A 25,025-nucleotide genomic window follows, 5' to 3' on the forward strand; every position below is an offset into this window, starting at 1 on the left:
TCAACGGTTATTTGTTGATAAATTTGTGCATAATTTGCTTCCCGAGTTGTGTAAGAAATTAAAGGATTCAGAGAGTTCCTGGGCTGTTTCCTCATCAGCGCAAATACTGGCCACTGCACAGTATTACGAAAATAGGGATAAAGATGAGAAGGATAGAGCAGACAAGAAAACAAAAGAGTTAAAGACGAAGGTTCTTTTACAGCAGGCTTACCCGCCACGTGGAGATCAGAATAACTATAGACAAGGTCAGAGTAACCATCAACAACCCCAACAGTTTCAGAGTAACTCGCAAAGGTTCGGGTATTCCCAACCGCGTGTTCCCGTGGGTCCCAATCAGTGTTCGTATTGCAAACAAGAAGGTCACTTTAAGCATAGTTGTCCTTTATTGTTGCAGCGCACGAATAATGTTTATGGCGCGAGATGTAGAGGTGGTCAGCAGGCTCCTAGAGGTAGGGGGCGTGGGAATGTTCCCCAGAATGCGCGTCCTCTTCCACCTCAAAATACGATGAACAGTTTTGATCAGCAGGCCAATGTAACTGGTGGGACAGCCCAGTACTATAATAATGACTATTATGCAGAAGATGGAAATACAGAAGGTAATGATTAATAGGACAGCCGTAGACAAAGAGATGGAGTTGTTTCAGTGCCAGCGGATCAGAGTGGCCTGTATGTTAAGGTGACTACAGCGGGTGTGTCAGAGCCCTTTTTGTTGGATACTGGTGCTGCAAAAAGTTCAATTATGCACTCAAAACTCCCTGGCGCACCTTTGTCTGGCGAAATGAATGTTTCAGTAGGTTTTTCTGGCGCCCCGGCTAGAAATCCGATCTCTAGTCCTATGTCCCTTTCTGTTGGACCTTGTGAGCTGAAAGCACCCCTCATCCTAACGACAGGATGTGGCGAAAATCTTTTAAGATTGGATTTGTTAAAGAGATTACATGCGACATTATATAGTTCCCCCTCGGGAGTAAAACTTACACTGGGTAGGGAAGTGATTTCTCCAATGTATTTGTCGAAGAATAAACTGCCAGCTGAATTGTCGTCTCTTCCGGATGTCCGTTGGGCTACTGGTCCTAACAATGTGGGTCTCTTGGGAATACCGCCATATGTGGTCACTCTGAAAGCCAATGTTAAATTGCCACGCATTCCCCAGTACAAGATCTCTAATGAAGGTGAGAAAGCGTTGTTAGCGATCATCTATGACTTGATTGAAAAGGATGTAATTGAATAGACAAGAGGCAACGTTTGCAATAGTCCGGTTCTGCCTGTTTTAAAACGTACTGACCCTTCTCAGCCACCTGTTTACAGGTTTGTGATCGATCTCAGAGAGGTCAATAAGATAGTTGTGCCACAGTTTCCAGTTGTCCCTGATATAACTGCCTTGTTAACTATGATCCCAGCTTCCGCTGCTTGGTTCTCAGTGATTGATTTAAAGAATGCCTTCTTTAGCATCCCGATTGCAGAGGAAAGCAGGGATATTTTTGGTTTTAGTTTAGGAGGTCGCAGCTTCCGCTTTAAACGCGCTCCACAGGGCTACTGTGAAAGTCCATCTATATACAGTCAGGCTTTAAAAGCGCAGCTTGATGCAATTGTTTTACCTAGTGGTGCTACCCTTATTCAGTATGTTGACGATTTACTAATCGCCGCGGATACTGAAGAGATTTGTAAAGAAGCTACATTGTCATTGTTGCGGCATTTGTCTGCCTTTCATCACAAAGTGTCTCTCTCAAAACTGCAATATTGTCGACAGGAGGTGACCTACTTAGGTCATCTCTTATCGAAGGAGGGAAGGAAACTGACCCCAGAAAGAATTCAGGCCATTGCACAATTGAGCGTACCAAGAACACAGAGAGAAGTGCGTGCTTTCTTGGGTATTACTTCATACTGTAGGCAGTGGATCCCGAGTTTTTCTTTGCTGGCAAAACCTTTGATAGCACTAACATGCAAAGATACACCGAATCCCGTCCCATGGTCTGAAGAGTGTCAGAAAAGTTTTTCGGAATTACGTAAGGCATTATGTTCGGCTCCTGTGTTGGGTACCCCTGACTACAGTAAACCTTTTACATTGTATGTCCACGAGAAAGAAGGTTGCGCATTGTCAGTGCTGACACAGTCTCTTGGAGACAGACAGCGTCCGTGCGCGTATTTTTCGTCAATTTTGGATCCAGTAGCTAAGGCATTGCTAAGTTGCTTGAGAGCTACAGCGGCAGCAGCTGTGTCTATTCGACAGTCTGCTGGGTTAGTAATGAATAACACGTTGATCGTAATGGTTCCACATGCGGTGGACACATTGTTAAACAGAACCAAAACACAGCACTTAACTAGTGCTCGATTGTCAGGGTACGAGTTGACACTGCTAGCGAGTCATGTGCACATAAAGAGGTGCAATACGTTGAATCCAGCTACATTATTACCGATTTCAGCAGACACAGATGAGATTGAACAGCATGATTGTCTGTTCAGAACAGAAGAAGAAACAAAAGGGAGAGTGGATCTTAAAGATACTCCCCTGGTTGAGTGTGATGGTACCCTATGGGTGAATGGTTCGTGCTTCAAGCTTCCGAATGGTGATACGACTGCTGCATATGCTATCACGACTTTGCACACGATTGTTGAAACTGCACGTGTACCACATAACTCGGCTCAAGCAGCAGAATTAATTGCACTTACAAGAGCATGCGTGTTGTCGAAAGGAATGAAAGTGAACATATATACTGACAGTCAGTACGCCTTTGGTGTGGCCCACAGTTTTGGGCGCTTGTGGAAAGAACGTGGGTTCCTGACGTCGCATGGAACTAAGATTCAGAATGGTCAGTTAGTGAATGATCTCCTTGAATCACTGACCTTACCGTTACAAGTCGCGATTGTGAAATGCAGTGCACACAAGAAGATTATTGATGATGTTGGTCGTGGTAATGCATTTGCTGATGAAATCACGAAAGAAACAGCAAAAGACGTGACGAATCGAATGTATGTCGCAGGCCCTGCAAGATGGGTTGGTGATGTTGGAATGTGTGAAGACACGATAGAGAGTGTGAAGTCCCTTCAAGCTGAAGCCACAGAGAAAGAATTGAGCATGTGGGAAGAAAGTAAGGGTAAGTTGGATGAGAATGGTTGTTGGATTGATTTGTCAGAACACCGGCGATGGTTGTTACCTGATGCATATGTGCTTCCAGTGGTTACAATGGCACATGGAATGGCACATATCAGTGTGAAAGGGATTTGTAAGTTGTTAGCTCCAGTATGGCAGAATGCTGGAATCCCCAAGTGTGCGGAGAATGTGGTCAAAAATTGCATGGTATGTTTGAAATACAATCCTGGTAGGGGAACCCCAACTCCAGCTGGGCATTTTGCGCCTCCAACGTATCCGTTTGAGGTTTTGCAGCTAGATTTCATCCACATGGAAAGGTGCAACAATCTGAAATATGTACTTGTTGTTGTCTGCGCTTTCTCAAGGTGGATAGAAGCATATCCCCTAAAAGACAATACTGCCTTATCCACAGCTAAAGCCCTTGTCAAGGAATTCTTCCCTGGGTTTGGAATGCCGAGAATGGTCTGGAGTGATAATGGGAGTGAATTTGTGGGATGAGTGATGAAGAATGTATGCGAAGGACTAGGCATTAAGCAGAAATTTCACGCTGCAAATCACCCCCAATCAGCTGGACTAGTAGAGTGCTATAATGGCACATTGAAGCTCAAATTAGCCAAGATCCAAGCGAGTTCTGGGCTTAAATGGCCTGACGTGTTACCCTTAGCACTCCTATCGACAAGAATGACTGTGCATTCACGAGTGGGACTTAGTCCGTATGAGATTGTGTTTGGCCGCCCGGCCAATATATGGGGAGTGCCAAGGCCGACAAAATTCAGTGAGATCGAACATCCAGTACTGCTTGATTATCTGTATGAATTGACGGCTAAATTGCGTGTCTTACACCAACAGGTCCACGATACTCTGCCTCAGGCCTCTGAAGCTCCAGGACATCCTATCAGTCCTGGATCGTGGGTGCTGGTCAGAAATTTCCAAAGGACGAAAAATGATGAGCCCCGTTGGACCGGCCCCATCTCGTCCTCCTTTCGACAAGATCAGCTGTTCGAGTGAAAGGGAAAAAGAACTGGATTCACGGCGTACATTGTAAAAGAGTTCCTTTGCCTCTGCCGTATGACCGGTGGGTCCAGGAGGGTATCACTGATTCTGAGACCGACACTGTGCCCCGTTTCGTGCCATTTAGCGATGTACGTGTAAAAGGAGCAATTTCAGAACAAGAGAACGATGACATTCTGCAGGAAGCTGTGCCGCCATCAAACCGATTGGACGCCACAGAGCCTGAACTCTTGTTTCAAGACCAGACAGTACCTACAAGAAGCCGCTACAATTTGAGGCTGAGAACTATGGACAAATAAAAATTCCTTTTTGATATTTTTCTTAGTAGTGCAGCTCTCTCTTCCATCACGAACAGCACGGTTAGAGGATGGAGTTTTTCAAGATGAAGAGATCCGCTGAGGAAATGAATTTTAAGAGCAGATTATGTAAAATAATGAATAGCAAACGTTTTGTATTATTGTGTCTGTTTGTCCTATTTAGCATGATGATGTTTTCTGTAGGTTATGTATTATTGTCTTTTCAAGTGCCGTTTGCACCCACTATACAGCCCATATCTCCTCCTACTGTTTCCTCACACTCTTTCCACCCTCTGCCTGAACACGAACAAGCTAGACGTTCTGAGTTCGTAAATAATTCGTTTATTCAACTTCTGCACCAACATCAACTAGTTATGAATACAACAAATTGCTGGGTGTGTGGTTTGATGCCGCATACCATTAATAAGGGTATCCCATATCTAGTGCTGCCGTTTAGCTATAATGGGTCATCATGGGCACTTTAGACTATGTTTTTTTTTGCGCTTGAAACCTACTCCCCGCGACCACCGCGTTCCACTAGACCTAGCACGAACAATAAGGCCTTGATGAAAGGAGTTGCTGATATGAGCAGAGATATCGATGCATATTCATCTATTCCTAAGGATGAGTTGCGGGCTTATGCAGGTTGGAACGCGACGGGGTATAGCATTAGTCTGGGCGAGAAACAGCGTAAGAGTTCATCCCCAATTTGGGTCGTACCCCACATAGGTCGGTTCTGTTTATAAGGCAATGGTCAGAATCCAAGAGCTCAACTAGGGAGGAGTGACTGTACTGAAACGTACACTTTTCCTTCACAGTTTTCCCCGGCGTTTTTGGCTGCCAAGGGTACATACTTTGTTTGCAATGACCGAGCATATACATGGTTGCCCCCGGATTTCTCGGGCACATGCTATGTCGCAAATTTGCTACCGCCGACATTTACTGCCGCCTCTGATTATCACAAGACCAGAGTTGTGAGAGGCGTTGTTAGTGAGGAGGATACTGCCGGTCAGAAAGCGGGAGACTTTTTCCTGGGTTTCCTGCCGTTTTGGGGACCAATGGTCAATAGCAGGAACCTGAGACAACTGACTCGTGTAGTTGAATCCACTGTTAATGTAACGGCTGGTGCCCTTGGTAACTTGACAGCTGAGCTTCAGGCGGATCGCCTCATGACGTTGCAGAACCGTATGGTTCTAGATGTAATACTTGCAAGCTGCTGTATTTTCATACCAGATAACGCTCCGACAGTCTATCAAGCCATCTCCAAACTGCATAAGATTTCCGAATCCATTCACGTGGATAAAGGAGACTGGTCGATGATGGGGTGGTTCTGGGGACTGATATCAGCCTGGGGATGGAAGACTCTCATAGCCACTGGGATGATCTTAGCCATTCTTTTCCTGTTCTGTCTATGTGTACAGTGTGCTCCTGTAATGTGTAGCCTCTGTGTTACATCATGTGTAAGGAAACCTGTATCAAGAGACGAGCTGAGCAATAGGATGATGCTACAGAAACATCTCCATGGCCTTATAAATATAGACCTGGACTCCGATTAGTATAGTTATTGCCTATGTAAGGGCAAAAGGAGGGTCTGTGGTACTGTAAATTTCAGAACCACATTGGAGGCATGGCCCCACCATGCCGATTTTGGTATCAACGAACCGCAAATGACAAATGCGGTATGTACGAGTGTTTTCGTCATGTTTCACCGATGAATTCACCGTGTATACGATACTACATATTGTATCCTCGGGTTCCATTTTATAACGGTAGCCATTTTGTGGTTGCCCTCACATAGGCTGCGCACTAAGGCCATGCCTAGGCCTAAAGGACACGTACACCTTCTGTGACTTCTTTGTGACCTGTGCAAACTGACTACTCTGCCCGAGATCAGTCCCGTCCGGCCGATTGTTCTTACAGCGGCCAAATGGGATTAGCATTAGGGTTTGACACACCATAAAGTCGTTCTTCCCACACGAACTCTGACTAATCTCTTTCACACCTGTTTCCTACTTTATGGCTTTCTTTACGAGGAGGAGGTGCCCGTTTATTGGGGTCTGCGGAAATCTGATGAAGGTTCTGAGCCTCGCTGGGTAAATAATTGTGGGCTGACCGAGCTGAAATGTGGGACTATCATCATGACTTTGCTGTTCCTTTGAAGCGAAAATATGTGAACAACCACTTGTAAAATAGGGGCGGTGTTGCCCAGTGCGTAATATTTTGTATATAAGAAAAGACTGGTTTTTGGTTTGGGGAAGTCTCCTGAGAACATACACCGTGCTGTACTTCTCGGATACCTGTGATTGGTCTGCAGCCAATAAATACGATCTTTGACTTCACCTAGAAGACTCTGTGTTTCTGTAGTCTGAAACAGGAAGAACTTGAAGTCTTCGGGTGTGTCCCCAGGCACCGCTGGGTTGGTTCTGAAAAACCCAGTACTTCACGGTTAGTAGTTTTTTTGTTACTATGTTTGGCAGCATGGAAAGGGCAATGTGAGGAGCAAGCTGCATTAGCCTCCTGACCAGAGCCCTGGCACTTATATTTTTACAAATTAAGCACTGTGAGAATGGGGGATTAACAACCTTTGTACCGGCTAAATGACTATTACATTTCAAAAGCAGTAGATGTTCCTTTAACAAAACCAAATCAGACACCAGAGAATGGCAGAACAGCCAAAGCAACTAATAGAAATGATCAATAAATCATTGTCCAAATCCTAAATGGACTAATCTGTGACAGACAGTAAGATTTGGTTGAACGAATATAAGACTGAAGGCGAGGCTTGTGTGGCACTAGAATCGGTTACAGAGTGCTGTGGAAGGGAAACATCTATTAGAACGCAGGCATTACAATGTAGTGCCTTTACAACGCAGTCAGTACCTTAACTGCGACCTTGCCACGAGTTCCATTACAACACAAGTAATTATAACGACTTGCTTTCGGGAATACAGTGTTTGACTGGTGTTGGATTTTAAGTCCAACACCTTTCCTACTGATACACCGACTGGAGTTGAAATACTAATTTAAACTATTCTAAAGTCCAGCGCTTCCCTAAAGCAAGTCGTTGTATGACTTGCATTGTAATGGAACTTGCAGTAACACACACAGTCCTGGCATTGACTGCGTTGGTAAGCCACACGTGGATTTGGCATTCGTGAGATGCTATTCACTGTGAAACATGAACTGCGAGCCCAAAGTAAAGGCATTTCATTAGACAGACCTTAATCTTGCAAATATATAAATTCTAGGGGTTGGCAGCCATGGGCAGAAGAGTCCTGAAAATGAGACATGACCAAGGTAGAAAAGTTTCAGCTTATTATTTTGCAATATCGGTTGTCAGGGGATACCGATTTTAATGATCAGGCAGTACTGAGCTCCAGCTCCTGTAAAGACTGGTGCAAGGCATGCTGGCACTAAAATTAACTTTTGTTACATGTATGTATTTATGTATGTATTGGAGGCGGGCAAGTCAACAATTTCATAAGTTAACCAAGTCAGGCTCCGGCTTTGCCCTAAGAGCCAGAACATGTGGAGATCCATCGAGAGACTCGGCATGTAAATACACACCCGACATAATGATGAAGATACTTAAACATTATAAACGTTATTTCTCAACATTTCTAAATGTTTTAATTTTATACATTAGATGGTACCACTCACTGTATTGAATGACAGACACTAATAGTGACTTAGAAATATTCAAGAATGCTTTTGTGCCTTGCAATTTTGCCATAAGTCTAAAATGAAAGATTCAGTTTGTCATCTGCATTAAATAAACAGTCAATAATAGTGTTAAAAGTGAAGTAATATATCTCCATATTAAACTGTGTAGGAGTGAACTTTTTGTATTGTGCACAGCCTGAACTGAATTACTTTATGGTGCTCTTAGACTGGTCGCCCAAAGAAAATTAGGCACTATGAAGTGAAGGGATTTGCCCAGGACAGCACAATTGGTAAAGTGAGGACTCTAGGATTTGAACACAGGCTTTTTGACTCTGTATGTTCAGATGTATACCCCTGCTGTGCGTTTGCTTACACCATTTACATACACCATGCATGAGGGATTTAAAAGGACTACTCATGAAAACGTATGTTTAATGCATTTCTGGGTGGTTAATATGACTGTATCCGTACCCTGTGAGAAGCACAGTACATTGAGGAAGGTAACCCCTGTGTCTGTCACCTTGTTCTGGCCCTATTGTAAGTCTGTGCTGCATATGTATATACAACATGGGCAGCTTAACCCACTAATCAGTATACCTGTAAGTGATGAACTAGAAGCAGAAAAATGCCATTCCAGAGCCATCCAAAGGGCATAAAACAATCAATCAATCAACATTTGTAAGGGGGGGGGAGACAACTGCTACTGTTCGAACAGCCAGGTCTTGAGAAGTCTCCTGAAGGTCAGCAGGTCCTGGGTCTGTCGCAGGTGGATGGGGAGGGTGTTACATGTCTTGGCAGCGAGGTGGGAGAAAGATCTGCCACCGGAGGGAATTCGGTGGATGCATAGGACGGTGGTGAGCGAGAGGTCAGCGGAGCAAAGCTGGCGGTTTGGAGTGTAGAAGGTGAGTCGTTTGTTGAGGTATGTTGGTTCGGTGTGGAGTGCTTTGTGAGCGTGGGTGAGGAGGTTGAAGGTGATCCTATTGTTGACGGGGAGCCAGTGCAGGTCTCTTCGGTGGGCAGTGATGTGGTTGTGTTGTGGAATGTCGAGGACGAGGCATGCGGAGGCGTTCTGTATGCGTTGAAGTCTTTTCTGGAGATTGGCCGTGATTCCCGCAAAGAGGGCGTTGCCGTAGTCTAGCCTGCTGGTGACGAGGGCCTGGATGACTGTCCTTCTGGTTTCAGTGGGGATCCATCTGTAGATCTTGTGAAGCATGCAGAGGGTGTTGAAGCAGGAGGAGGAGACAGCGTTGACTTGCTGGGTCATTGACAGTGATGAGACCAGGATGAACCCCAGGTTGCGTGCGTGGTCGGTGAGTGTCAGTGCAGCTCCTAGCGAGGCCGGCCACCAGGAGTCATCCCAGGCGGAGGGGGTGGGGCTGAGGATAAGGACCTCTGTCTTGTCCGAGTTCAGTTTCAGGCGGCTGTTCTTCATCCATTCGGCGATAGCCTTCATTCCTTCGTGGAAGTTGATCTTGGCGGTGGTGGGTTCCTTCGTGAGGGAGAGGATCAGCTGGGTGTCATCGGCATATGAGACGATGTTGAGGTCGTGCGATCGGACGATGTTGGCGAGCGGTGACATGTAGATGTTGAAAAGGGTCGGGCTGAGGGATGATCCTTGGGGTACCCGCAGGTGATCTTGGTGGCTTCAGATCGGAATGGAGGGAGGCGGACTCTCTGGGTTCTGTTGGTGAGAAGGAGGTGATCCAGTCCAGGGCTTTGTCGTGGACCCCGCGTTGTGGAGGCGTATGCGTAGGGTGTGGTGGTCGACGGTGTCGAAGGCGGCCGAGAGGTCTAGGAGGATGAGGGCCGTGGTTTTGCTGTTGTCCAGCAGGGTCCTGATGTTGTTGGTGGCTGCGATGAGGGCGGTTTTGGTGCTGTGGTTGCTGCATAATCTGGATTGGGACGAGCCCAGGGTGTTGTTCTCTTCAAGGAAGCAGGTCAGTTGTCTGTTGACGATCTTCTCGATGACTTTCGCCGGGAACGGGAGCAGGGAGATGGGCTGGAAGTTCTTGAGGTCCGTTGGGTCTGCCTTGGGTTTCTTGAGTAGGGCATTGATCTCGGCGTGCTTCCAACTCTCCGGGAAGGTGGCGGTCTCGAAGGTGCTGTTGATGATCTTCCGGAGTTGGGGTGCGATGATGGAGCTCACTTTGCTGAAGATGTGGTGAGCCGGAGTGGATGGTGTTCATGGTTTTGATGGTGGTGTCGTCGTTGACGTGGTTCCAGTGGAGCAGGAGGCCGGTGTGGCTGGGGGTTGGTCAGTCTGAGGTGTTGGCGGCTGTCAGGTGGGTCAGAGTGTTGAAGCTGTCGTGGATGTCTATGATCTTGTGGTGGAAGAAGGTGGCTAGCGAGTCACAGAGGTCTTGTGATGGCGGGATGTTCTTAGAGCTGGAGCTAGGGTTGGCAAATTCCTTCACAATGGTGAAGAGCTCTTTGCTGTTGTGTGCATTGTTGTTGATGCATTCCTTGAAGGAGGTTCGTTTGGCGGTTCAAATGAGTTGGTGGTGTCTGCGGCTGGTGTTCTTGAGGGCTGCATGGTTTTTCGGTGTCTGTTTGTGGCGTCACTTCTTCTCGAGTCTTCGGCAAGTCTGCTTGGATATTTGGAGGTCGGTGGTGAACCAGATGGCCCATCTGTCAGTGCGTCTGTTTGAGGGTTTCTTGATTGGGGCAAGGGTGTTGGCACAGTCGTCGATCCATTGCCTGAGGCTGCGGGCGGCTGTGTCAGTGTCAGTGTGGTCGGTAGGTGGGTCTAGGGCAAGGGTGGTGATTAGCTGGTCTTCGGTGATCTTGTTCCAGCTGTGGTGGGGGATTCGTTGCGGGTGGTTGTGTGCGGTGTTTTTCTCAAATGAGAAGTGGACGCAGCGGTGGTCGGTCCAGTGGAGTTCGGTGGTGTGGTTGAAGGTGACGTGGTTGCTGGCGGAAAAGATGGGGTCGAGCGTGTGTCCGGCAGAGTGGGTGGGTATCGTGATGAGTTGTTTAAGTCCGAGGTTGTCGAGCAGGGTGGTGGAGTTGCTGTTGTCGTTCTCGAAGGTGGTCGAGATTCTAAGGGTATTTCGGTGGACGATGGCGATTCCTCCTCCCGGTCTGTTGGTGCGGTCCCTGCGGGTAATCTTGTAGCCCTCCTGGATGGCTATGGCAATGTCGGGTGCCGACGAGGGGTAATCTAGGTCTCAGTCAGGAAGGCGACATCTGAGGAGGATTAATCGAGCAGGTCCCAGAGTTTGACGGCATGCTTGTGGATGGAGCGGGTGTTGAGTAGTATGCATCTGAGGTGGTTGCAACCTGCCCTAGTTGGAGGGGCAGAATGTGCAGGTGTTTGCTGGCTGGTGAAGCTGCATTTCGGCAGGTGAAGGGTCCATGGGTGATCTTCAGGGTGGCCTGGAAGCAGGTGGTAGATCGGCCGGCGTTGAGTGCGTGGAGGAGGTTGCATCGTAGTGGCATCTGGTGACGTGCCACTCGCGGGGCCAGGGGGTCTGGTGCTGGGCGCGGTCCAGCCACGGACGGGCTTGGCTAAGGCACGCCAGCGGCGCGGCCGCCATTAAGAAGGGGAGGTGGGAGGGAGGAGCAGCTTGTAGGCGGGTGGGAGGGTGAATGGGCGAGTGGGGGGGCGGGGCTGCAGGAGACGCAGCGGACGGAAAAACAATCGGAGTGCAACAGGGGGAAAAGGAACCAGGGGGCTATGGGGAGAGGAGGGCAGGAAGACAAAAATACAAATACAAAAAAGGCAGGAGAAGGCAACACAGTAGCCCAGAAGTGCGGGCAAATTTCAGCAAAAAACAAGAGCGGCCACAGGAGGCTCGAACTTGGGGCAGCAGCGGGAGGAAGGGCATGGGCACAGTCAGGTGGCACTACCTGTGTGGCGCGGGGAGCGATCTGCCTGAATACAGGGTCAAGGGTCCCTCTCCTCACCGCTCAGCGGCCGCCATTAAGAAGGGGAGGTGGGAGGGAGGAGCAGCTGGGAGGCCGGTGGGAGGGCGAATGGGCGAGCGGTGGGGCAGGCCCCAGGGGACGCAGCGGCGGGAAAAACAATCAGAGTACAACGGGGGAAAAGGAACCAGGGGGCTACAGGGAGATGAGGGTAGAAAGACAAAAATACAATACAAAAAATGCAAGAGAAGGCAACACAGTAGCCCAGAAGTGTGGGCAAATTACAGCGAACAACAAAAACGGCCACAGGAGGCTCAAACTCGCAGCAGCAGCCGGAGGAAGGGCACGGGCACAGTCAGGTGGATCTAGCTGTGCAGTGTGGGGAGCGACCTGTCTGAACACAGGGTCAAGGGCATATAACAATCTGCCTGCATCCTCCAAAAAGGCTGATGAAAGAACTGTGGGGGCCCACTGTTCTATTCAAGAAGAAGTTGACATTATTGGCAGGGGTCCTCAAACTCTACCTTTGGCTCTAGTGGAGACCTGAGAACCAGATGACTTGTAATGCACACTTGGCGATCGAAAAGAACTCACCAGGAAGTGCACTGCAGCATGTATTACAACCAGGAGGGTACCCTTGAGAAGGACTGGCCATGTTCATGCCCACAAACGGCAGCACTGCAGCGAGTACACCGCATGCACTGTGATGGCATGACATGTCCTGAATGCCGTGTCATGTGATGTGATAATGTGTGTAATGTCCTTCATGCAGAAAGGCATAGCACACGCACCACACTACTGTCAAAGAGGCACTATGTATTGTGCAATAACACGATCTAACAGACGCATGGCTTAGGTAGGTGACATCATCGCTCTATAAATCTTTGATTGTTGTCCTTCCGAGTTCATTGGTGCTAGTTGAAGAATATGTGTCGGTTGACCAATGAAATGTTGACCTAAGTCGCTGATGCTTGAGTAGCTTGACATCAGCTATTGCACAGTCAAAAATAATTGCGAGATACATGACGACCATTGAGAGTATAATTTGGTGCACGTGATTACATACACAGAGGGACTGATGGCTCTGTTTCATTCCCTCCCACATTCCACAGAGCAGGCAGTGGTGGGACTGGCAAAGGAGGGCAGGACCCAGTGTAGAAGTAGAATTCCTCCGCTGCAGGTGGGCACTCAGGACGAGGAGGATTTGTCTTCTTCTAAAGGAGTCTGTGCCCACCTAGAGGTTCAGAGAATAATCTACAATGCATCTCAGAGAGAAGGGTGTACAGATGTGAGAATTGATGCCCTGAAGAATATGTTGTTAGGAGATCTGGCCGAAGTGGGCCCTCCTGGGCAGGAATAAAAAGTGGTTTCCAGGGATTAGTCTTAACCATCATCACAGTCCGAGTCTACCTCTCCGATTCTTCCTACTCCCACGGCGTGTCCGTTCAAGGATCCAACAGTAGCCTGCGGTGCATTTCAATCCAGACCCCCTGCATCCTCCGTCCTCCAATCCACAGTGTTCATCAAGCCAGTTCATGGCCCATTAAGGCATGTAGTGGCTGGGTGGAATTTCACCTTTGGAAGCCTAAAAGACAGGCAAGGGACCCCCAACCATAAGATGACCAGCCTCCTCTCATTCTGATCTGCGGCCATCTCTTCCCCAATAGCACCACATATGGCCATACCAGCTGTTTTTTTAAGTTCCACCAAGCCATGAAGCCTTGGTCCAACCCCTATGTGGCAACCCCCACAGGAGGAGCCTGGTATTAGCAGGATGCATTCACCCAAGAGAAGTTAATAATGCTCACTGTGTAATCTAAGATCCTATGTGACTAAGAGGTGCTAATTTTCCCAGCCCAGAACACCATCATTTCTGGGATGGGGACTGACTCAATTATGCATTCTCATTTAGATTTCCTTTAGAAGGGACGGAAGTGGATTGGAGAGGAGTCGGAGTGGGTGTATGCTTTACTTTTTTCTGAAGATTAAATTAAAATATAAATTCCCACCTAATGAAAAAAATATCTTTTTGTAATATACATAAATAAGTATTAAAAGTAATGCACAGAATTAATTACAACTAAGTTATTTAATTAAGTATATTTTATAATTAAATTATAAATATGTATTATCATATATTTGTTTATAATTAATTTATGTTTATTTATATTTTTAACAATCTTAAACAATTTATGTAATTTATCATTCTTCTCCACAAAGTTTTATTTTAATGGCCTAACTCCTTTATTTTCTAAATAAGGGTGTTGCAGTACGAGTGGTTAGCCATGTGTGGTGTTGAACTTACACATTTCTTTTTTTTTAATAGTGACTTACATTCGAAGTTTGTGAATAAGCAAAAACGTAGTAGGATTTACTCAAAAGTGTAAATTACTCATAGGTGTAAGTTAATTTTCTAAATTAAGCCCCATCAGTTTTGAGACACATAAGGGTTTGTTTTCTCTGATAACTTGTTATGGATGGCACTTGAAATATATGCATAACAACTGGTCCCACTCAAGTTATCTTGTGACACTTGGAAGCTTATTTCATGGTATGTTTGTGGCTAGCATGACGTATAGAGTTATTCAGGGTTGGTGTTTTCTCATCTTTATGCTGCACTGTCTGCATGTCTTTGCAATTTCTGTATTTACTGTCTAAATAATCCACATGCATTTTTGCCACAAGCTCTTTAGGGTAATTTCTTCAGCATAGGCTGGTTTGCAGTAGGCTGTAGGCATAGGTGGTTATGTTGGTGGGCTAATTTAAATAAGATTTTTTAAATCCCACACAGCGCTGTAGGGAAATAGGTTCAAACCTTGCTTAATGGAAGTGTTCTAAGCAGTTGCAGTATCATTACAACTTCAGAAGGGTGCAGTGGTGCACTGCCTGGTCTACACTGTCAAACATATGACATGTCAAATTCTATACATAAGTTTCAGTGTAATTGGAGGCAAATCCCCATTAATGTACAATACTAATTGCTCCTTTGCTGGGTTCACATTATTATAATAAATACTAATACATACGTTCAGACAGCCCAAAAGAGCTAGCCATCGGCCTCATTACATCTGCTTTTTCATGTTTATGTTGTTAGGCCTTTTAATGGAATTATTATTTTCCTGGTGGGCCACTATTTGCCACTGAGTTTTACAAGGTGTTTTTGGCATCTGAAGGTACCCTAACTTTAATGCTTTTTTGGTTCAGTGTATTGTCTGTTATCAAAAATGGGTAATGGTGCCACATATTTTTACAGTGCTTAGACATAACAACTGTGCAGAATGAAGTGTGGTAAAAGCCAGGTATTATCATCTGAGCAAAATACCTCACATCCTTGTTAGGTTAAGTTGAGAAAACTTAGTAAGGACACATCACACATAGGGCTCACTGGCCCAGTAAAAACCATATATGTACAACAGTAGTTCCTACTGGAACAATTGAACTGAGGACAAAGGTGTATAGTCAACCTTTAGCAGAAGACCAAATCGGAACCAATTGAAAAAGGAACCCTTGTAGACGTAATCAGAGGGTATATCTTTATATGATTTCAAACATAGAGAAAGGGTGTTAAAAAGAACATAGGAGCAGAAGTCAAAAGTACAGTGCAAAGTATGCTCCAAAAGGTGTTCAGAACAAACACAACTACTCAGGGGTGCCACCGTTATGCCTGGCACTAGCTTGTTATGGGAACTTTCTGGCCAATACGAAAAACTTTCCCAGGGGTAACTCTACCCACTTTGACATCATTTCTTAGGGGTTTGTCCCTAAACAATCCCATAGTGCCATACTCTGCCAAAATCCAACATTGCATAATATTTCTTAGCCCCGTTCAGAGCTCTGGGCACACCTCTGAGGTGTGTTTGGTGAAATAAGGAGTTTCCCAGGCAAACCAGTTGTGGAATTGGTTTTCCCTTGACTGGAATTGGTGCCTGGCTTCTTGGACAATGGAAGGGGCAGGCCTAGGTGTGAGTTATATTTGCCTGTGAATGAGGATACCTCTTTGAAGCTGGTGCAGTTACTGGGCACATCACTCAGGCCATCCTGTCAGGAGGAGGTCAAACATCCTCCCAGCCAAAAGCCTTTTGTTCCCTTTCCTAGGAGCCATTCCCACCTGTTTACCACACAAAAAGGAAGGAAGGGGTAGGAGGAATATATGTCCCACTTCGACCTCCTATAATGGCATAAACACACAACAAAGAAGTAGGACTCATGAAGCTAGATCGCTGTAATTTATTGATGTCCCGGGGAAGATAACCAGGTGTCCAAAACTGCCCTCACATACAGCAAGCTGTGTCATGCTTCATCATAGGGCTGCTGACACACCTCCGCATTTGCCAACGCTGGAGGTGGAGCAATAGGGAGGGGGAAGACAATACAACATATAAAGAAAGTACATAAAACAGGATCAAAATGTGAATAAAGGTGCAGAAATAGTTATATAACACTGGATCAGAGGATGCTCTCAATCTAACTTTAATTATGGACTCCATGCCCAAAATAAAAAGGAAAGGGTCAAAAATGTGACCAGTGGATGAAGGTATGGTAAACTATAATGAATCACCTACCCCTCCACTCTGCAAGCAAACGTCGACCTGTTTCAGCCGAAAAAAGATTCAATGAATCATTACCCCGGCTTTCATCAGGAATTCAAAAGGAAGAAAAGATCCCATGGGTACTACCCCTATCTCCTTGGTCCAGGAGCAGGGAATAGGCAACCCTTTTCAAGGAATACTCCCTACAAACGTGTTTGGATGATTTCCGTGGGAAACCTGCAATAAGATCCATAAAAACAAGAGTCAGGTGACATAGTGTTAGCTATCGTGATAATAGTGACAACAGGTATACCAAAACATCCTGGGTAGTGAACCCGAGCCCATAAGAAACAGCGATCAAGTGGTGGGCGTTATCGCACCACTAAAGACCATTACAATTAATGTTGGCCCCATAGTGCAAGTGCAAATACCAAAAACGTCCCACTAGGTGCCATTGCACCAAAAAACAAAATGTCAGGTAACTGTACCCTCTGACAAGTTAAAGTCCAGCCATCACTACTAGGGAGAAAATGTGAACACAACCATGCACTCGATTGATCTTACCGAGTTTTTTGCAATTCAGCACTTGAACTGGCGGGGGAGTGAGAAAGAACTCCCTACAGTCAAACTCTGCAAGACACATTAGGGTAGAACAAACCATAGCTCAGCTCATCGGGTAACATTGAGAATAGTCATGTGGCTATACTTTCTGTAAGCGCCGTAATGTTAGAGTAAGAATCAAATTCAACACTATTAAAGTGAGGGTAAAAATAATCAGTGTCAATCTCACATTCAAGTCGGCACCTCGGGGAAGGCCTTTTTAAATGGTCTGAGCAGGCCCGTAGGAACCGGAAAAAGGTAGTCCCTGTCAGTCCCAAAATGCATACACTTACTTTGTCAAGGTAAGTTGTTTGCTACCAAATTGTCTCTCCCGTCACCGTATAGGTCACCGGCCTCACCGGTCTTAGCAAGTTTTAAACCCTCTCTCTCTGGGTCACATAAGCGTGTCAGATGCATGCGTTAGCAGGCGTCGCGTGACCGGGGTGACGAACTAGAACACTAACTATCTTCCCCCATGATGGTAGGGGGAGTGTGGATCTCTATCTGCGCGCATGCGCAGGAAGGGACTATCCCTCAGACAGCTCTAAATGGGAGAACTCTCACTATCTCACTATCTCATCATAGCGGCCGCAATGCATGTAGCGCGGCGGGTATAATTGGAAGAACTGGTTATAACCTAATCTTAAAACGAGAGGAACCTCATCATTCCTGCTAATGCTAAAAAATGCAGGTTTAATAAAGAACAGGAAAAGTTTACATTGGTGGAAATAAATTAATACTAAACAAATCATCCATAAAAAATAGAGAACTCCAGTTATTCATGATGTTGGGATAAATGTTAAGTGTCATTAGTGGCAATCAAAATGAGGGATGCCTGTCCATCGGGGTGCCCTAAGATAAATAGGGTAGAGGAATACAGTAAAGGCACATGGAGAAACTCAGAAGAAAACCAACTACAGTGTGTAAAAAACCTGCGTATTTGGCTGTAAGGGGGGCAAAGGGCCATAGTTTAATAAAACTGCCCAATAGTGTAAAACACATAGAAGCCATCCCATGGCCACACGTGATGGTAAAAACTTCTGAGTGGTCACTCAGAGATTGTGTAGGGTAGACCAGGGAATATCATCATTGAGCCCCTCAACCTGACTCTGGACTCTGTAGATCCATTTTTATCTCTAGGAAAAAGGGTGTGTTCTGGGTTATGTGTGGTATTAATATTAGGCCTATCCAGGGTCGTCCATTGGAAATCTTCGGCCAAGTGCCCTCTCTCCTTGAAGTGACTGGTCAGTCGACTCACTGTCCTCTGGCAAATAAATGTTGACCTGTATTCCATAATTCTTGTCTTCACGTTTCGCGTCGTCATGCCGATGTAGACAAGGTTGCATGGACACTTCACCATGTAAACAACATTGGAGATGTTACAATTAGTGTGCCGTCGCTGCTCCCAAGGATGCTCCAGTCCTACGTCCACGGTTTTGGTATTTGCTGTGAGATGGCACAGATCACAACCATCGCATCTAAAATGTCCTGAGACAGGGGGGTGGAGAAATGTCCGTGTGTTCTCGATCGTTGAGGAGGGGCAGTGTCTGGAGGGAAACACCCTCGGTCTCGTATGTACTAGCTGGTCCTTAATATTTTGACTCCGTTTGAAAGAAAAGAGTGGTTTTTCCAAAGCAAGACCATTAGGGTTTAGGATTTTCCAGTTTTTCAGGATAATCCTTTTGATGTTATTAGAGGCTGTGTTAAACGTCGTAACACAGATGGTCTTGTCAGTGGGGGATTGTTCCCTAGTCTCCAGGAGTGCCTCTCTGTTGCAATTGCTAGCCAGCTTGTAGGCCCTCTTCACCGTCCGGCGTGGGTATTTTCTCTGTAAGTTTTTTCGTCAGAGCGATTGCTTCTGTCTTGAAATCTTTACGTCAGAGCAATTCTTGCAAATACGTAGGAACTGGCCCACCGGTAAATTCTCCCTTAAGGACTTCGGGTGGAAACTCCCAAATAAGAGTAGTCCGTTTCTGTCCATTGGTTTGTGAAACATCTTGGTCTGTAGGCCTCCTCCATGTGTGTAGATAACTAGATCCAGGAAAGGTAGTTCCCACTTCGGGATGGTTGAGGTGAAGTGGAGGAAAGGATTTCATGTGTTCAACCATTCAAGGAAAGCTTGAATGGAATTGGCATCTCCTTCCCAGATAAGGAGAATATCATCTATGTAGCGCCTCCACAGCTTTATATTGGTATTCCAAGGGCCCCCTGGTACGTAGATGTGTTGGTCCTTGAAAGCTGCTACATTGAGCCCTGCCAGGCTGGGGGCAAGAGTACTCCCCATGTGTTTCCAAATAGAACGTCACCTGGTACTCGAAGAAATTCCTCATCAAAGCTATTTCACCTAGGTCTCGGTGTCTGGTAATCCCAGTCCAATGTAAACAGGATTTCCTCCACTACCATTTACACCTCCCAGCAATCTGCCAGGTGACAGCTGGGGATTATAAGCTACTAGAGGCAGTAGGAAGCAAAATTCCAGCATTCTAAAAGTGGAATTTTCAAAATCGCATTTTAAAATCTGACTTAACAATTAGATTGGATTTTAAACTACTATTGAGTCCTTGAGTCATGGCTCTAGCTATTCCTAAAGTGGCACTGTGCATTATAAGGGGTCACACTATAGCCCAGGGCTTTCTATGGAAGACCTAGGCTTGTCAAATTGAAAATTACTTTGGAGATTTTTCACTGCTATTACATGAAAATCTTAACTACACATGTCCTACTTTTGAAACACCATGCTCCCAGCCATATGAGCAATCAGGGCCTACCTTAGGGATGACTGATAAGTATGGAAAAGGAAGGTTTAGGCCAGACAAAAGGGTTATTTTGCCAAGTCGAACATGTAGTTTTAGAACTGCACAATTAGGCTGAAGGGCAGGCCTAAATACATGCTTGGCATTGTCACTTTAGTGATGGCATAATAACTGCCAAATAACTTACAGGCTCTGGGTACACTGGGTATCATATACTAGGAACTTCTAAGTAAGTTTTTAGCAAATTAAACATGTTTTTTTAGAGGTCAGAGGACAGCACTGGGTCCTGCTCAACAGAGCCCCAGTGTACACCGTGCAAAAACCAACAGCACCAAGCCAAGAAAAACAAATGTGGCTTATCATGCAAGAAGAGGCATTTTCTTACAGAGATACGAACAATGATGTGAAACAAAAGTTGCAAGTGTTTACTGATGTAGCAGTTTAGAGTGAGTGCAGCTGTAAAAACAAACACGAGTCCACAACCTAATGGTCTCTGGTTATTCATTTCTGCCGGTTTCAGCATTAAATGCTAGGTCCTGGGGTAGTGGCCTGATGGGCTTTGATGGCCCGAGCAGAGCTGAACGCCTCTTTTATGCACCTTCAGTCTGTAAATGAATTCATTCAACCCGATATTTGTCTCAGTTAGCGCTTTATTTTCAGTCAGTAAAGCTCAGAATCTGCCAGCACTGATTGCCTCTTTCAGTTTCTGAGCTCTGCTGTCTGAAAATAAAGCATTAACACAGAGAAACATTGGATTCAATGATTCCAATCCAATCCAACCCAGATTATCTTGCTGTCTATATTGACTCTATATTAGGGCCCTTGGCCTGGTCTGCATAAGATAAGAGTTGATTCACCAAGGAAGGCCTCTTGAGTTTGAGGTCCTCCCTGTGCTTCAACCCCAGCACTGCTCAGAGTTTTTCTGCACCGTGTGCTGCCTGCCTCATGTCTCTACTAGGTATATGGTTACCCCCAGGTGAGAGTGAAGTTATGTCATGAGATGTGTTCTATGAAGACATGGGTACTACTTTATTTTTTTTTAACACAAGTAGTTTTTATTGTGTTTTTCCAAAGAAAGTAAAACATGGGTACTACTTTACTTCTTCAGACACTGATAATATTTTCCTGGAACGGCGTTGGCTTAACCCCTTCTCTCTCGTTTCACTAATCCATAAATCTAAGGGGCATTTTATTAAGGAGATGCGATAATACTCTATCTCTGGATTACATCGCTGTGTTAGCGACGTATTATCAACGTTTTGCTAACAGGCGATGTAATTCCAGCGAAAGAGGCCGATTCCCAGGAATCGCGCCTGAAATCCAGCGATGATTTCACAGTGCTAAGGAGTGGCTTGCTGATAGGGAAGTGTGGACCTAACCTGGCAATCCACCTCCCATTATCAGTATGCCTAAGTCACTTTAAAAGCAGACGTTACATTCCTGCGATAACCGCGGTTAGCGAGGTTATTTTTATCGCTTCGCAGGTCTGCTGCATGGCTTGCTAATATCGCAAAGCCGTGTTGTTTTTTTTTGTTTTTTTTTTAAACAAACTTTATTGGGATTTTCATGTGGGGGTACATCATGATACACGTCACATTGAACTCGCGAAGCCGTGTTAGCGAGGATTCCCATGTTGTTTTACTCAGGAACGCCTACTTTGCATGACATTAGCGATATTGATCGCTGACATGCAAAGTCACAAGGAAACACGCGCTAACGCCTGTTAGCGTGGCCTTGATGATATTGAGATAAAAAAATCTGCGCTTTTTCGGCGCTATGCGCTGAAAAAGCGGCACTATATCTCTTCATGAATATGCCCCTAAGAATCATCTATAAACCAAGAATCTGTGCAGATAATTCAAAATGTCGCTGGTGGATTAATGATGTGTTTTATTGTGAAGGTTTCCACTTAAATTGAAAATGGATTCGTGTTCCTCGATTTGTTTTGCATAATTTATTCAACACCCGAACCGCTTGAGGCTATATTTCAACGTATTTTTTGTTTTTAACAGTGGTAGAACCGCATTATCTGCTTGTTTCTTGCACGAACTGTTTTACTTTACTTATATTTGCTAGTGTCTTGTCAGAAGTAGACCCTCAGGAGTCAGGTGGGTTGCATAATATTGTACCCTTCAGGTGCATTCAGAGCGATACCTTGCCGCTTGTATTGTCCTGAGAGTATCCTGAAATTGTAAATGTTTCAATGATCACATCTGCTGGTAATTATGTCGCTTAAGAAAGTTGCATGATCAGATGGAGTCGTCCTTTTCAAATGAATATTTTTGGAAATGTGTGGGAGAGACTGGTCGAGGACTGCATAATAATGATCATCTGGTGGGCTACAGAAATTTAGAGACAGCACCTTATTAAATGATTTTTGTCTTCGGTATTAGCCTCCAAATAATTGATACTGATTTGCCTTCAATTATAATTATTTCCTTTTAACTGGAACATCTGAAAAATGTTGCTCGTATTCATGTTTTAAATGTTGAGCTGCAGCCTTCTGTGGAAAACGAGGATCAAATGTGCTTAATAAAAAGTTCTCAGTTTGTGATTTAGGGGGCCTGCTTAAAGCTATAAAAGTGATACACTGATCCTGAACCCAAAGTTTTGTGGAGGAGTGAGAGTTTCAGTGCGCTATTTATCTCCAATAATCACTTTCACAGACTTCTGCATTATCTTGTATCTGAAATGTGCCAGAAATGCTATGCATATTAACAAGGTGGTATTTTAGAGCTTAGATACAAATCAGTGATGTAGGTAGGAGGTGTTGAATTTTTCATTGGAATCTAACAATTTTATACATAAAACAAATTGCAGATGTCCACATTGTTTTCTTTTTGCACTCTGTTCATGATTAACTCTTTTCCCAGTTTGTATCAAAGGTCCAAAATATGCATAGGCTTATTCACAAAGGCAGGGACGCAAAGGTCAGAAGTTTGTTTTTCAGCATCTTTCTGACATTTCAGGGTTCCACAGAATTCCAGATGCACCGCTTGCAGGCTCTGGCAAGGGGCTTTAAATCCATTCCTCCTATGGCTTGAGTCTAACATTATACTCTCTTGGGCTGCTCTTTTGGAACCTTTAGAACCCATTCAATTAGGCACACCCAGACACCAATCAAGCCATAATAACATGTTCAAAAGCGTCCTTTATGCTGGCTGAGAGTTTCGAACCTTATTCTTTGCCAGATGAAATTAATATCAGTGCTTAGTGGGGGTGATTGGCTCTCATTTATTGAGGTTGACACTTATTTTTCTTCATCAGACATTTCCTGAAAGCAAGAGAGGGAAAAACACACAAACGGAAAAGAAGGAGGAGGAGAAAAACAGAATACATTCACATAGAGAGAAAGCAGTAACCTGTGAGAGTGCCTGTCAGTGGATTTAAGAGCCCCAAGGGGGATTACCAGGATTATGCAACCTTGGATTTTGGTGCACCAACATTTAATAGTGCCCACTCAGTCTTCTGCATTTACATGAAGGGGATTGATTCAGTTAAGGACCAAGAGGCTGGAATCAATAAAACAAAGCAAAAACAAATACCTCTTGGACCATAGATTCTGTAAACTCTTTACTCCTCTAGATTAACTTTTTTTCTGCGGGTGGATTTACTTAATTTAATCCATTTAGTGCATTTTTAGAGCCATCAACATTTCTCTTTTTGCAAAGACCAAAACACCGGGAATACCGTTACTTTACTTGTTGATGCTTTTGTTTATATTTTGGCAGCGACAACACAGTTATGCAGTCTTGGTAGTGAATTTTCAACAAAACAATATGCAATTGAATCTATGTACAGTGTTAAAAGAACAGAACACGTAAAACATTGAATTCATTCAACATATTCATGATCAAATTGAACAGTCCTACTGTAATTCTTAAGTATGGGTCTCTTAAATTTCTATGACCTATGTCTAGGTTCAAAGTGAGGAGGTCAGGGAGAGCCTGTCAAATTTAGAAATGTCCAAGGTGTCTCAATCTAACTTATCTAAGAGTCGTTTTGGTATTTTCGAAAAAATTCAACATAAGGGTTCCATTGGCCTCAAAGTGGGGGGTGCCAACGCGTTTCGACCTTTGTGTGGGGACTGAGAGGATTTTCAGAAGGTCTTCCTCTGGGCTGGGGAATTCATTGTAGGACTTTAGTGTGTGTCATCGGTTGGCTGGAACTGAAGTCTTGCTGTGTGGCTTGTGTGGCTTGTAGGACCTCTTTGGGGTCTTCTTCTGTTTCTTTGTACCAATTCTTCTTGATGCCGGCAGATCGAATTTCTTTTCTTCGGGCCTTTCGTCTCAGCGTCTCCGCATGATTTGTCTTTCCGACAGCTTCTGAGCACTGCTATGGGCACCAGCACTCTTTATTTTCCAAATTAACCACTGTTAATAGTTGCAATTACATACTCTAAGATAGTTGGCTCTCCATTGAGAATAGACACTTTATACAGATCCGTCATCATTCACTTCTGCAGAGGTGGCGATGAATGGGATTTGCCCAGGAATAGCTGCCCTCTCATCCCCCAGCATGGACAAAAGCTCACTTTAAGCTCAGACTTTACTCTATTTCAGTAATGGCAAAAATGGACGCTGGCGAAACCTAGTGCTTTCCATATCTGCCATTAACAATGTACCTATTGAAGAGCAATAGAGAAAGATTCATCTTCAGTCTGGCTCCAGAAAGAAGGTCCGTGACTTGAGTAAAGAACGTTCTCAGGTACACAAATTAATGGGCTTACAAAAAGGAGGTCAGTCAGAACATAATGGGCGCCCACAGGCCCAGCAAGCACTCATTTCTCTTGAGATGGATCCTGTGGTCAACAAGCACAGAAATAGCAGGACTACCCATAGTCACTTGTCGAAGCCCAGAGAAGTCTGCTATGGCAAGAGCCCTACTGAAGAAAAGGAAAAGAGGTCCCTGGTACCCAGGTTTGTCTCATGATATAAAATACATAATTGGGGTTTAGTGGACCTTTACTCCACTGCGTCCTGGTGCAACTTCACCTGATGCTAACCGATTCACTACATTTTAAGTAAGGCAGGATGTGTCAATTACTATCCAAAGCATGACTCCATTATGAGCACATTACATTAGTTTGTCTAGCTTTGGTCCACATTCAGCAAGTCATTATATTTTGTAAAACTTGTTAAAGTGTCAATTCATCTTAAAAATGACTATGCTATCACATAAAGGGAACAACACAAGTCTGCTACAATATACGCAATATCTA

This window comes from Triturus cristatus, chromosome 5_1 (assembly GCF_964204655.1).
Source record: "Triturus cristatus chromosome 5_1, aTriCri1.1, whole genome shotgun sequence".
NCBI classification, from domain to species: domain Eukaryota; kingdom Metazoa; phylum Chordata; class Amphibia; order Caudata; family Salamandridae; genus Triturus; species Triturus cristatus.